This window comes from Humulus lupulus, chromosome 1 (genome assembly GCF_963169125.1).
Source record: "Humulus lupulus chromosome 1, drHumLupu1.1, whole genome shotgun sequence".
NCBI classification, from domain to species: Eukaryota; Viridiplantae; Streptophyta; class Magnoliopsida; order Rosales; family Cannabaceae; genus Humulus; species Humulus lupulus.
In genome coordinates, this window is record NC_084793.1 from 197,335,097 (window position 1) to 197,350,312 (window position 15,216).

Genomic DNA, 15,216 nt, shown 5'->3' on the forward strand with positions numbered 1-15,216 from the left:
GGAAGATTGTGAAGATTATAGAAGATTGGTTTAGTTTCTTGATAATACTCTGCGACAGAAAAGATACAAGGGTTAGAGAAACTGAAGGAATGACTCATTCATTTTGCTGCGTATACTGTAAGTATTCTTATCATTGTTTCTCTTTGAATTCAATTTTAGAAATATGTTCTAGTTTATCTCATATTAATTTTTTTAATATTAGATCTACATGAAAATAAATAAAGAACTTGTATAAGTTTCCTAGCAAGAACATGAGATTGTGTAGTAGGCATCTAAAAGTGAATCTTATGGGTATAAAGTGACAAAAAGAGGTAACTAAATATTCTCAAAAAAAATTGGAGGCATTTGGATACATTATGGGGTCATGCTCAGGGCATTAAAATAGAGGCATCTGTGTTGCATCGCCTGTGGGAGGTGATGCATTGCCTAAAAGTGCGTAGGAGGAAAAACCCACAACAGGCGACAAATCGCCTCATACAGATGTGTGACTTAGCTCCAAATGATTTGTTTAAAAGCTCTAATCATATTGGTTGGACTTAATGATGATGCATACACTATGAATAAGGGCTATTAGAGTTGAAAAGAATTGATCACACTTTTCAACTCTCTCTTTAACCTCTCTCTCTATCTTTCAAATACCATAAGTTTTCTCAAAGAAACTTGTCAAGCATTACTTGACTTGCATGAGTTTCAAGACTTGTTAAATCCCAAATCTCATTCTACTTTGTTGAAGCTTCAAGCGATAAGGGAAGGCTCATAATAGATATTTTGGACAAAAATATTCTTATTGTGTATAAGCCTTAGATGTTCCCTAAGTTTGAAGATTCAAGTTGCTCAAAACAAAAGGTTGCATCTCTCTAAACCTTAACTTTGTATTTGTGTCATTCTATTGTGTTTATGTTGATATTATTGATGATTAAATATTTCAAAGTTTATCTTATAATCATTTAATAACTTAATCATTTATTTTCAAGAGTTGCATTCATATCATGAATATGGTTCTTTGATGATCAAGATTTGCATTCATACTTTAAATAAGTTCTTGATTAGCATCTAGGGTTTGTAATTTTGAACTATTTCTATCATGTATTGTTGATTAAGAAAGTGTAAAGCCATAAATTCTCAACAATAAAAATCTCTATTCTCTAATTACTTTCTTATTGTATTTTGCATAATCTACAATGAGGAAAATGTGTTCATCTTCTACAGCCTTCAAATCCTTGCTTTAGGATTTGTTTTGTATTGAACACAATACCACGAGACATCAAAGAGAATTCTATTTGGATATTCTCTACTTGAATGTGGATATGGATTCAAAGCCTTCATCAACAAAGGATGAGACAACTCAATGGGATTACATACTTAAGGAGATTGGCATCATCAAATTCCTTATTTCTAAATGTGTAGATTTCAAGAATTTGAATAAAATGTGTTTGCTACCATATTTTTGTGAGTTTGAGTTTATTGTTTATGTTAAGATTACATTGGTAAATGTTAATGAACAATTCAAGGGTTATTATTATACTTGTTTTTTTTTTATGTAAAATTATTGATCATCATGTAAGATATGGTAATTGTAAAATTAACCTTAATGAGATTAGGGTTAAGGTAATTGATGATAAGATCATTGCTCTTCTAAATGACTTTAAGTAAGTTACTTTAATTGATGATGAGATCTTTGTGACCCTAATTAAATCTAATGTATTCGATGAGGAATGCATTGTAACCTTATAGATTATAATGCATTCAATGAGGAATGTATAATAACTCTAAAGGATATTGACATTGTTTATGCATATAGTAATAAGACTAATGCAACCTTAAGAGAAGGTAAACATGTCAATGCAATTGATGTTGAGATCATTGCAACCTTGAGTGAAGTTAATGAAACCCAAGGAAAGGTTCAAGAATGGTGGTATGACACGTGTGCCACCATTCATGCAACCTATGATAAAAAAAAAATTAAAAACCTTTGAAAGTGCAAAGGTGGGACATGAAATCCAAATGGGAAATGAAAAGAAATCCAAGGTACTTGAAAGGGGCTACATTGATTTGTTCTTCAATAATGGAAAGAAAGTGACCCTAATTAACATTTTCTATGTTCATGATATGACTAGAAACATTAGAAGTGAAAGTCTATTGAGTAAATCTGGTCTCAAAATAGAGTTTGAATCCGGTAAACTTATTTTGACTAAATTATGCACTTTTGATGGAAGTGGTTATTCATGTGATGGGATGATCAAACTATGTACTCTTGATAATGACAACAATAATATGACATCTAATTCTTGTAATGTGATTCATTCTAGTTCTATTATATTGTGGAGTGATAGACTTGTTCATATAGGTTATAGCACAATTAAAAGAGTTGTTAAATGAAGATTAATAAATTGTGATGTGAATGAGCATGATAGATGTGAATTATGTGTTAAATCTAAAATGATTAATAAACCTTTTCCAAGTGTTGATAGATTTTCAAACTTGCTAGATTTAATACATAGTGATTTATGTGAATTAAATAGCATGTTCACTAGAAGAGGAAATAGATACTTCATGACTTTTATAGATGGCTGCTCTAGTTATACTTATGTGCATTTACTTTAGAGTAAAGATGAGGCATTTAATGCATTTAGAATCTATAAAGCTAAAGTATAAAATCAATTGGAAAGAAAAATAAAGACTCTTAGAAGTGATAGAGGTGGTGAATACTTTACAAATGATTTTAATGAGTTTTGTGAACAACATGGTATTATACATGAATGAACTGCACCATACAATCCACAAAAAAATGAAACAGCTGAAAGAAAGAATAAGACTTATCTTGAGATGATTAACTCTGTGCTTTTATATGCTAAATTGTGTAATAATTATGGGGTGAACCTTTGCTTGCTGCGTGTCATATATTGAATCGAATTCCTATGAAAAATAACAATGTATCTCCATATGAGTTATGGAGAGGAAAGAAGCCTAACCTAGGTTATCTTAAAGTGTGGGGGTGTCTTACTTCTTGCAAGAGCACAGAGCCTAAAAGGACCAAGTTGGGTCCAAGGGCTGTAAATTGTGCATTTGTTGGCTATGCCTCAAATAGCAAGGCCTATAGGCTATTAGACTTGGAATCTAATGTGATAATTTAATCAAGAGAAGTGGAGTTCTTTGATAATATGTTATATTGTGATAGAAACTCTTAAGAACCCACAAGTGTTGGAGAATCTCGTACAGAGAAATATCCAAAGGTTGATGAGCAACCTATATTTCCTCAGAGAAGCCAAGGGCTTAAAGAGTTGGAATCAATTGAGAAATGTTCTCAAGTAAAAATACTCTACCTAGTAGAGGGTAACCTTGAAGAAGTCACATGGAAATTTCCTATGGTTCTTCAAGTTAAGGATGATCCCGAAACATTCCAAGAAGCAATGTCTTGGAGAGACTCTGCTTTTTGGAAGGAGGCAATAATTAATGAGATTGATTCAATTATGTCAAACCACACATAGGAATTGGTAGGCCTTCCACAAGGTTCAAAACCAATTGGGTGCAAGTGGGTATTTCAGATGAAATATAACATTGATAATACCTTACAAACTTTCAAGGCTAGATTAGTAGCCAAAGGGTTTAAACAAAAGGAAAGAATCGATTATTTTGACACATATGCACTGGTTGCTAGGAAAGCCACTATAAGACTACTACTTGCCTTATCATCAATATATAACCTCTATGTTCATCAAATGGATGTCAAAAGGACATTCTTAAATGGAGATCTTGCTGAGGAGATCTATATGGAACAACCGGAAGGTTTTGTTCTAAGGAAAAATGAACATAAAGTGTGTAGGCTTGTTAAATCATTATATGGTTTAAAACAAGCACTAAAACAATGGCACGAGAAGTTTGATAAAGCCATAGTTTGAAAGGGTTTAGACATAAAAATGTGGAAAAGTTCTTATAATCTAAGATTTGTGATGGCTATGTCATCTTAGTGTGTCTATATGTTGATGATATGTTGATTTTGAGTAATAAGATGAAAGGCATAATAGAAACGAAGAGGTTTCTTTCTTCGACTTTCAAGATGAAAGACCTTGGAGAGATTGATATCATCTTGGGTATAAAAGTGAGAAGAAATTGTGGGGGTTATGCCTTAGGTGAAGCTCTCTGTGTTGAGAAAGTGTTTGACAAGTTTAGTCATCTCAAAATCAAAGAGGAAAATACAACATTTGATTCAAGCATAAAGCTTGAAAAGAATAATGGTAGAGCAGTGGCTCAACTTAAGTATACATGTGCATTAGGGAGTCTAATGTATGTCGTTCATTGTACAAGAGTGGATATTGCATATGTGGCTAGTAAAATAAGTAGGTTTACTAGCAATCCAAGTATGGAACATTGGAAAGTAATTGAGAGAGCTCTAGGGTACCTTAAGGTGACTAAGCAGCTAGGTCTCCAATATTCAAAGTTCTCGAAGATAATTGAAGGATATTTCAATGCAAGTTGGATATCGAGTGTAGGAGATAATTTCTCAACAACTGGTTGGGTGTTTATGCTCAGAGGAGAATCAATTTTTTAAGGTTCTAAGGAAAAAAATACATGTATTTCACACTCAACCATGGAGGCCGAGTTTATAGCTCTAGCGGCAACCGGCAAAGAGGCTGAGTGGCATAGTGTAACGTCCTCCTGATCTGGGACCATTACACTGGTACTTTAAATAGTGACAGACTTGCTAATCAAGTCCATTGGTTATAAACATGTAACTAAGGTTAGTGACAAGAGTTAGGGTTAAATTTTTTGGTTAAAAATGAATAACCATTTCATTAAAATATTTACGTTCGTACGTGGGATCCCAAAATAACGTTTAAAAGGTTAATACAGTTCAAAATATAAGCTAAGCTGACACAGGCGAAAAAATTAAGGGATACAACCCTAGTTCCTTCAAGATAACCCCGTCTATGGTGGTCGAGTAGTCACATATGTGCATGCCACCACCGAAGCTCTCCAACTCATGGCTAGTCCAACTTCCCTTTCCCTTTACTAGCACCACATAGCACCTGTGAGCCGAGGCTCAGCAAGAAAACTTAAACATGTGCATGAACAGTAAATACAAATTCCAGATGCATATCTAGCTTGCCCAGCAGTAATAACTTACTCATGCATGCATACAATTACAAATAATTGATTATATGATCATTATGGGGACCGCTACCCTGAATAGGTGACCATAGAGTCAACCTAGGGCCCTATGTCCTAGCTAAGTGACCATAGAGTCACCCAAGGCCCTTTGCCCTAACTCTAAGTAACTAGCCATAGAGCTAGCCAAGCGCTTTTATTTTCAAATGACCATAGGATCATCCAATGTAATAATACATCCCTGATTAGGCCTAAGCCTCTCGACCAATGCATAGCACGCTATTACCGTGCTTGACTAATAAAGTCGATGTCTTAACTAGATATTCAGACAACCAAATAAACAGATAACAAGATACAGACATGCATACTTCAGATCATACAAGTATGCACACATATTAATCATATATCTCAGCCAATTAAATACAAACTCAGTAATAACCATGTTCCTTAACGGTGCTGAGCCCTAATTACACAAATAATGCAAACAAGCGTATATCATTTAACAATTATCTAGATACAGAGCATTCAAGCATGCTTAATCAACGATCACAGGCATAATCTTAATCATGTTCATTCTCAGAGGCCCAAGCCCTATTCATAATTATATTTAACAATCGGGCCAAGTCCTAATCACATATATCACGTATTGGGTGCAGTTTTCTTACCTCAAGTCTAAGTGCAACGTATAATAAGAACGACCCTTGAGCACGATACTAAATCTGAGCCCATAACGGTAACATAGTCACAACCATAATATAGAATCCCATCAATAATGATTGAATAAAGTAACTGAGCCTAGCCTCCAGGACATCGATTTCTACTAAATCGGGTAGTAAAATCGATTTCGAGCCCCTAAGTCTGAGTTCCCGCACTCAAAACCTTCCCGAGGCTCAAAATCCCTTTAAGCGTCGTAGCCCAAGGAAAAAGAGCCATGGACTGCCCCTAGTCAGAGAGCCCAAGGGCTCTCCCCTGGACACACGCGTCGCAGCCCATCCCTACAAGCATCGCGGCTCAAAATGGAGATTCAACACCTCTTTCTCCCTTCGTTCAAGAGAGTCACGACGCCCCAAGAATAAGGTCGCGGCTCGACATGAAAATCCAATTTTCCCCCATTTTCTTCAAGCCAAAACTCACCAAAAACCCAACCAACACATAGCCAAATCCCAAAAACAACTTATCACTTCATAAGCCTCAAAACCATCCCCAAAAACCAACTTAAAACCGCTCACAAAACCAAGTTCAGATTTGAGTTTTCAAAACTCTAAAACTCAACTAAAACAAGAGAAAACATATAGAATTAAGGCTAGAAATCGATACATCTGCTCCCCAAAACAACGCTAAGTCTTTACCCAAGCAATCCCGAGCCTAAGCTAGCTTCGATTACCCTTAGATCGAAAGAAATTCCAAGGAATTGAGAGAGAGAGTGTGTGTGTGCACGAGTGAGATTTGGGAGAGCTGATATTGTTTTTTTCCCTTTGTTTTCTGTTTATGTGGAGGTTACTTAGAGTTCAAGTAACTCTAAACAAATCTCGAATGTAGAGTCCAAGAACTTTACTTAGCTAGTTAGATAGTAGTAATAATAGTAATAACTAGTAGTAGTTATAGTAGGTTTATTACTGTGGATATTGGTTCAAGCCGAGACTTAGTTGGACACTCATAGTAACACTTGTAGATTTTATAAGTTTAACCTATAGTTTAATAATATTAATTATAACCTAAGGTTTGATTAATATGACTGATTATGAAGATGATAATTATTATACTATAAGGTTTAGATAGACCCAATAAGATAATGACATTTTTCATGTGCATGTTTAATGTGAAATTAAGTATTTGAGGAATAGTTTATTAAGAGTAATATTTGAAAATCTCAGAGTCTGCCAGCAGCTTTGAAATCGTTATAGGACTCAGTCAAAGTTGTTTACTCAATTCAAATTAGGCTGAAAAAGTGTAATTACGTGTATAATATTTCAGCGTATGCCGATATATCGCAGCTCTAGGGGCGATATATCGCCACACGGGGATACGAAAAACACGTAACTTCGCACGACCACTTTGACGAGCCTTGGGAATATGAGCCCAGGCGATATATCGGCTCTAGGGCTGCATTTTCAAATGATTTTGAAACCGAGCTCATTTTATTCAATAAACCTCTTGATAAGCCAAAATATTTTTTACCGAGTCTTCAACCTCTGCTGAAAAATTATTCAAATATCTTTCAATTAAAAAGCCATTATTTTATTTAAGCTAAATGAAGATCTTTTCATTCTTGAACTCTATAAATAGGACATAGTACCCAGCCATTTCTTCATTCTTCAACCTGAGTTCAAAGCTTACAAGCTGCTATGTTTACTTTAGAGTGTTAAACACTTAAATTGGGGTTATAAGCTTTATCATTATAAGCTTATCAAACACTTGGGAAGTAAGATTTATAGTGTATTTCGGTTTTGATGTATAGTTCGGTTATAAAGCAATCAAAGGTATTCCTATTCCTAGTTCATCTCTGTATATTTCCTTAGTTTTTTTTTTTATATAGTTTTTCTTTACTCAAATCCTAACTCAGTATTCTTTATTCTTGGTTAGGCATCTAAGTTCTTTGAACTTGAGGTTCTTGTTGGTAAGTATCTTCTCAATGGTTTAGTTCATTCTTTTCATCTCTTTGCTTTTAGAATACTCACCTCTCTATTAATGGTTTTTATGAGTGTTCCAAAATCCCGACCTTGTTCTCACATCCCAGTATTTGGTAAGGAAAATAGGATAGTTCCTATGTGATATGTGCTATGTTTATATAATATGTTATGATTATGCTATAGTATGATTTATATGCTATGATATATGTATGTTTTGGGGCTTATAGTTGTTATATAACAAACCCTAACACTTTTATGTTTTGGGCTTATAGTTGGGATATAGCAAACCCCAACACTTTTATGTTTTTTTTTTTGGGCTTATAGTTGCTTAACTAGCAAACCTCATTGTAGTTTGAGGCTTATAGTTGCTTAGTTAGCAAACCCCAATAGTTACCATGTACATGGGTTAGAATTATGATATATGTTGATAGAATATGTTATATGTTTATAGCTTATGTTTATGTATATGATTCATGCTTGTAGTAGATTTTCCTTGCTAGGCGTTAGGCTCATTCCTTTGCTTTATATGTGCAGGAAAATAGTATGGTGATGGGAAGATTCTTGGCAGCTTGGGATTGTGTATTGAGGGAGAATGGAATCGGTGGACTACGCGAACGATTCGAGGATAAAGTTTTTTAAGTCTTTTAATTATGATTTATATGTATTTTTCCGCACTTTGTTTTGTAACGAATTTTAAGATTTAAGTCATGTTCTATTTTATTTTCAAAACAATGGGATCCTATATCCTACTCTGAATTTTATGTTAACCTTTGTTTTACAGTTTTAATAAAGTTATGGTTATTTCATATGTATGTTTTCTTAAGATTAGTGTCTCTGTATAGTAGTAGTTTTTAATGGTCTAAGGTCTAGAATAGTTGGGTCATTACATCGAAGCTCGGGGTACCAAAAATGTCCCTGAGGGTAAAATGGTTAATATTCTTGAAATTCCCTCCTAATCTCACTAACTCTGAATATGTCCTCAATCATTTATTCCCATTACTTGATATCCCAGTAATTTACTAAATACCAAAAATACCCCTTGACTCACCCTGAGTCGGGTATTTGGCCCCGTTTTGACTCTCCGGCTAACTTTCTCCCTAGGATTGCCTCGTGTCGAGTAACCCAAATATATCTACATAATAATGTGGTCTCACACATATCACATATATACACATATATTTCAAATATACCTATAATGGGCCAAATTACAAAAATTACACTTCTAATAAGAAACAGGCCCACATGCATATTTAATACACCGAAACATGCATATCTAGTCATATTATAATATAACTCACGTAATCATATAATGATACACATATATATCACATAAACGCATATTTCATAATTAAATCACATATATTCAAATAATTCCCCATAATTTTCCATCCTGGCCCCCTAATCAAGGCCCTAAGCCTTATTAGGTAATTTGGGACATTACCATTAGAGATCTCATGTTGGATATCTCAATTATCGCGGATGAGGTATCGATGATCTCGATATATTTTTATAATCAAGCCACGTTAGCTAGAGCATATAATGGCATATATTTCTAAGACATGAATATGTGAGACAATTGATTCAAGATGGAATCATATCAATCTCATATGTTAAGACAAGTGAGAACTTAGCGAATCCATTTACAAAAACTCTTGCGAAGAGGTTAGTAAGCTCCACTTCAAAAGAGATGGGACTGAAACTCCTAGAATAATATATTCATCAATGATGGCAACCCAACTCCAAACTTGTATGCATCAAGGGCAAGAATTCAATGGGTAAGAACAAGTCATTATGTGAATTGTTTCAACACTAACATAGTCGTGAGTTCCATCCAATAATGGTTAGTGTTGGTTGCTACCGAGTGGGGGTTAAGCCTAGGGCTTTTAATGAAGTTCAGTTGTGTACAACAAGCATCTCTAAAGGTAGCAAAAATATTGTAAGAACTTCACCTATGTGAACTTAGAGGTGGTTCCACCTCTCATTATGTAGCATCTTGAACTTCACCTATGTGAACTTAGAGGTGGTTCCACCTCTAGTAGTAGTAGTAGTAGTAGTAGTAGTAGTAGTAGTAGTAGTAGTAGTAGTAGTAGTATTTAAGCTTTTTTTATTATTGGTTCAAGTCGGGATTTATTTGGAAACTCATAGAAATAGTTATGTATTTTGTAAGTTTAACCTATTGTTTAGAAATATTAATTTTATCATAAGGTTTTATTAATATAGTTGGTCCTAGAAATATTATTTATTATAACCTAAGGTTTAGGTAGAATAATTAAGAACAAGACACTTGTCACATGCATGTTTATTAAGGATTTAAGGATTTTAGACAAATAAATTAATAAAAGATAGATCTAGAAGCTCTAGAACCTTCCAGCAGCTGCTAGGATCACATTTTACTCAGTCAAAGTTGTTTTACCTAACTTCAAGTGTGCTGAAAATGTGCAAAAACGTGTTTAAAATATCAGCATATGCCGATATATCGCAGCTATAGGGATTGATATGTCACCTAAGGTTGATATAGAAAACATGTCGACTTCGCACGAACGAACTACGAAGGCTCAGGAATATGGGGGAGCCGATATATCATCTATAGGGGGAGATATATCGGGTCCAAACACATATTTTGAAACTTTGTGGAATCGAATTAGAAACAGCCCTCAACAACCTAGATTTGCTCCTGAACGTTTTTGACCGAGTTCTGGGCATCTGTTGAACAAAAAATTCAAATTTATTCAATTTATATTCATTTATTTATTCTTTTTAAAAGGGGTTAGTTTCACTCCTTTAACTCTATAAATAGGACCTAGTACTCAGCCATTTCATTCATTATTCAAGCTATGTTCAGAGCCTTCAAGCTGCTAGGGTTACTATAGAGTGATACACTTGGGTTTGGGATAAAAGCTTTATCATCTCAAGCTTTATAAACACTTGGGAAGTGAGATATAGTGTGTTTTCAATATTGACGTGTAGATCAGTTCTAGTACATCCAAAGGTATTCATATTCTTAAGTTTATTTCTATATGGTTCTTTAGTTTTCTTTAGTTTTCTTTACTCAAATCCTAACTTGTTGTTTTCGATTCTTGGTTAGGTATTTAAGTTCTTTGAACTTAAGGTTTCTTTTCGGTAAGCTTCTTCTTGGTGGTTTAGTTCTCTTCTTTATCATCTCTTTTCTTTAGAAATACTCACCATTCTTATTATTGGTTTTAGGAGTGTTCCAAATCCCGTCCTTGTTCTCAAATATCCCGGTGTTGGTAAGGAAAATAGGATAGATTTTATGTTCTTTTATGTTTTGATATGTATATGTATGATATGTTTTTAGTCCTTGAGTATATGATTTTTTTAGATAACAAACATATAATTTGTTTAGATAACAAGCAAATAACTTGTTTAGATAACAAGCCCCAATAATATATTCCTTGGGCATATGATTGCCTAACTAGCATGCCCCAAGAAGAATGATGGCCATTGTAGTCCTACGTGATATATATGTTTTTTTTTTATAGTCATATGTTTTATAGTATATGTTTATGAAATAGTTTTATGCTTATATGTGTTAGTAGATTTTCCTTGCTGGGCATTAGGCTCACTCCTTTATTTTTAATGTGATGCAGGAAAATAGATATGGAGGCGGAAGGATTCTTGGTAGCTTGGCTTGTGTATTAAGGATGAAGGGATTCAATGGACTGCGTGACGATTCGAGGACAACATTATTTTTAGTCTCTTAAAATTATGCTTTTATGTATTTTCTGCATTTAGCTTTGTAAACAAATTCATTTAATTTAAAGTTATATTTTATTTTAAAACAATGGGATCCCATACCACTCATTTATGTATTTCAATATTTACTTTTGAGTTTTTAATAAAGTTATGAATATTCCTTATGTATGTTTTCTCAAAAATAGTGGCTATGTCTAGTAGTTTTAATGGTCCAAGGTTTTAGAAATAGTTGGGTCCTTACACCAACTTGACCTGGAAACAACAAAAGTTCAACTGGACAGATAAATGTCAAGAAAGCTTCCAGTTGCTCGAGGATAAATTATGCTCAGCACCAATACTTTGTGTATCAACACCCAATGACAAGTTTGTAGTATACTGTGATGTGTCGAAGCAAGGGGTAGGTTGTGTGCTGATGCAAAATGATAAAGTAATAGCCTACGCCTCAAGGTAGCTAAAGGAATACAAGCAACGCTATCCAATACACGATATGGAGTTGGTAGCGATGGTACATTGAAAAATCTGGCACCACTATCTTTATGGAGAACGGTGTGAGATTTATACGGACTACAAGAGCTTAAAATATTTTTTCACGCAGAAAGAGCTCAACATGAGGCAGCGCAGGTGGTTAGAATTAGTAAAGGATTATCACTGCGAAATCCTATACCACCCAGGAAAGGAAAATGTAGTTGCAGATGCGTTAAGTCGGAAGAGTTACAGAAATCTAGCAGCATTATCCGGAATAGAAAATCCGCTTCAGCAAGAGCTGATTAATACCGGAATAGAACTAGTCAGGGGTCAACTGGCTAACTTGTCCATCCAGTCAAGTCTACTAGAAGATATACGGATCGGGCAAGGGCATGATGACACGTTAGTATCACAAATGGTTGCATTCAAAGAAGGCAAGACTACGGATTTCCCCATATTAGGACAGAGGTTCTTGAGATATAAAGGACGAGTGTGCGTGCCGAATGATTATGGAATTAAGATGAAGCTTTTAGAAGAGGCATCCACTACCCCATACTCAGTTCACCAAGGATCGACCAAGATGACTCACGACCTTAAGGCACTATATTGATGGTCAAGAATGAAGAAAGATGTAGCAGAGTATGTGTCCAAATGCCTTATATGTTATATTATTTTATAATATAATGTTTTAGATTAAATAAATGTGACAAAGTGTGCCACATATTGTAACATATAATAGAGATTTACAATATTTAGATATATGAGATATATCCAAATAATGTAACATATTTGGTGTTACAAATTTGTAACCTCCAAATATTACCCTTTATTGTGTAAATTGTTGTTACATAATATTGAGATGAATTTCATAAAGCCATATGTGATATGGCTATTAGATATATGATTTTAACCCCAATAATGTGTTTTGGGAGTTACAAAATCATATGGGAGGGTTTGGAACCGTTTGGAAAAACAGCACAATTTTTTGTGCTGAAATTGGTCAGTGGCCGCGGCCTGTGAAACAGAGACCAGTGGCCGCGGCCACCATTGTCTTTGGTCGCGGCCACAGGCCAAAAAACTGACCAATTTTCAGTTTTTTCAATATTTGTTGAACGGCTCAAAAAACTCAAATAACTCCCAAATCTCTTTTTTAATTCCATATTAATCCAATTAAACATTGGTAACAACCATGGGGGTTGGTGGAATTTGAAATTCAAAGGGTGTCTCTAAACTCTATAAATAGGAGCCTATAGCTCACTTGTAAGACACAACTTTTCTATCCACTAGAGCACTTGGCTAGAAACACCTTGAGGCTTGATAATTCCAGAAAGCTTTTCCAATATCTGAGAGAGATCCCTTAGTGCTTGAGTTAGGGGGAAATAAGCTTTTGGACAAAGGTTTTAAACCTTGTTTAAGTTGGTGATCCCCAATCCTCTTCGCTTAGGTTGTGTAAGTGAGAGTTTGGTTGTGTTTCTATTCTTCTTTTTATTCTATTGCTTTTCTTCTTATTCTCTTGTTCTATTTACTTGTATATTTTGTTTAAGAGTTGTAATCTTTTCATTTGGTCTAAACACTTTATTTTACTTGTAATCTTTTGCTTAGAGTTGTATTCTCACTATTCTCTTCTTCATCATCATCTTCTTCTTTTCTTTAGTTTATTTGTATTTTCAGTTATAGAGTTGTAACTTTATTTAATCAATCTATATTTACTTGTAATATTATTTCATAGAGTTGTAATATTATAATCATTTCCATTGAGGCAAAACAATATTTTCCTAACATTATATGCCAGCAAGTGAAAGTGGAGCATCAGCGACCTACAGGCTTATTGCAACTACTTAGTATTCCAGAATGGAAGTGGGAAGACATAGCCATGGACTTCGTGACAGGATTTCCATGAACAAATAAGCAACATGACTCGGCTTGGGTTGTTGTAGACAGACTCACCAAGTCAGCTCACTTCCTGCCTGTCAAGACTATGTACACTACTGATCAGTACACAGACATCTATATTCGAGAAATAGTACGACTGCATGGAATCCCTAAGACCATAGTATCTGATAGAGGATTGGTGTTTACATCGAGATTTTGGGGAAGCTTGCAGCAAGCCATGGGTACCAAGCTAAGTCTCAGTACGAAATTTCATCCTCAGATCGACAGTCAGTCCGAGCGTACCATACAGATTTTAGAAGATATGTTGTGCACTTATGTACTAGACTTTAGAGGATCGTGGAGTAAGTATTTACCACTTATAGAGTTCTCCTACAATAATAGCTATCAGGAAACGATCGGTATGGCACCCTATGATTTACTTTATGGAAGGAAGTGTCAATTGCCGTTACATTGGGATGAGGTAGGAGAAAGACAACTTCTTGGACCCAAAGCTGTTAAAGAGGCTCAGGACGCAGTGGAGCTAATTAGAAAGCGTATGCTCACTGCTCAGAGTCAGCAAAAGAGTTATGCATATTCCAAGCGGCGAGATGTGAAATTCAAAGTCGGAGATCAAGTCTTTTTAAGAATATCTCATATGAAGGGAGTGAAGCGGTTTGGGAAGAAAGGCAAACTTAGTCCCTGATTTATAGGTCATTTGAGATATTGGACAAGGTGGGAATAGTAGCATATAGATTATCCCTACCGCCAGCTCTAGAAGATAGCCACAATGTGTTTCACATCTTGATGCTACGTAGATATGTGTCAGACCCATCTTACGTTCTAAAGTATGATATGTTAGCACTCCAGAAAGACCTGAGTTACGAGGAACGACCAGTTAGCATCCTAGAGAAAGGGATGAAGGAATTACGATCTAAGAGTATTTCGATAGTCAAGGTCCTATGGAGTAATAGTTTAGAACGGGAGGCAACGTGGGAGTTGGAGGAAGACATTTGAGCACGGTATCCGAAATTGTTTGGTAAGTAAATTTCGGGGACGAAATTCTTTTAAGTATGGGAGAATTGTAGCATCTCAAATTTTTGCTTAGTAGCTTGTAGTAATTTAGTTTTCATGATTATTGGTTCAAGCCAGGATTTAGTTGGAAACTCGTTGAAATGGTTATGGATTTGATAAGTTTAACCTATAGTTTAGATATATTAATTTTAACATAAGGTTTGATTAATATAGTTGGTCCTAGAAATATTATTTATTATAACCTAAGGTTTAGATGGAATAATTAAGAACAAGACACTTGTCACATGCATGTTTATTAAGGATTTAAGGATTTTAGACAAATAAATTAATAAAAGATAGATCTAGAAGCTCTAGAACCTTCCAGCAGCTGCTAGGATCACATTTTACTCAGTCAAAG